Source organism: Macadamia integrifolia, unplaced genomic scaffold (assembly GCF_013358625.1).
Source record: "Macadamia integrifolia cultivar HAES 741 unplaced genomic scaffold, SCU_Mint_v3 scaffold2872, whole genome shotgun sequence".
In the NCBI taxonomy this organism is placed as follows: Eukaryota; Viridiplantae; Streptophyta; class Magnoliopsida; order Proteales; family Proteaceae; genus Macadamia; species Macadamia integrifolia.
The window spans coordinates 15,959-17,157 of NW_024869018.1; positions in this window are offsets into that span (position 1 = coordinate 15,959).

The following is a 1,199-nucleotide window of genomic DNA, read 5'->3' on the forward strand; positions in this document are numbered from 1 at the left end:
CCGGTTAAATTGGACCGGACTGAACCGATTAAGCCCGATCCAAACCGAACTGGTGGCTTATTGGGCCGGTTTCGGTTTGTATATTAAATTGAATCCGGTTTCGGTTCGGTTCGGGTTAGCGTTGGGCCACCGAAAACGCCGGAAATATGCACCGAAACCGGAATCGATCCAAACCGACCCGAGCCCACCGTTTAACCCCTAATACAAATTCGACATTTTAACTTCAACAGTTCAACACTTCAACCTTTCAAAACCTGAAAACCCTAATTTTTCAAAAGAATGAAAAGTTGAAAACCTAGGTTGGTGACGCCGTGACGGAGTGAGCAGCAGGCAGCAGCGCCCAGCGGCCAGCGGACCAGCGGTTATGGCCATGGGTCCTAGCGCCAGAGTTGGCGAACGTAATAGCGACGGCGGCAAGCGATGTGCACAGAGTACAGTTATGGCCTTATGGGGTGTTTGTGCTGGAGGTGGCGTACTCTGTACGAGCCGCTGCTGATCGATCATTAGAATGGAATTTGGAAGTCCAGCACTCTATTGTCCTTCACTCACGCTTTTTTCCTAATTCCGCGCTCTGTCTTCTCTTCTATCATGAAACCTATCACCATCATCTTTCACTTCTCCTAAACCCTAACTTTACCCCATTTTGTTATTACCTTATAGCATTAGTAAAGGGGTTGGAGAATAGAGACCAACTTCTTATTGATTGGCAAGGAGGGCGGCTGGAGGAATGCACAGTGGTCTAACTGCTGCTCTAAACTAAGGTACAACACCAAATCATCTTCGTTCCTTTTTTTTTTTAAATGCAGCACGGTGGTCTAACTACCGCTCTAACCCAGCAGGTATGCTTTTCTTCACTCGGCTAGCAGGTTGACCTGGTGTTTGCTTTTTTGTTTCTCTATTTGTTCGTTATTGTTCAGATCTTATTGTCCTCTGTGTTTGTTGATGAATGCAACTTACCCTTTTCGTTATTTTGGTTATTTTCATGACAATGATGAGATTTTTTTAGCCCTCTTTTTCTTCTTCACTTTCTGATTCTCTGTTCTTCTATAGCAAACATGGTGTTCGCATTATTGTTTCTTAATTTGTTCGTTAGTGTTCATATCTATGGTCCTCTGTGTTTTTGTTGATGAATCCAACCTACCCTTTATTATTTCACTTATTTTCATGCCAATGAACAGATTTTAGTGAGCCCTCTCTGT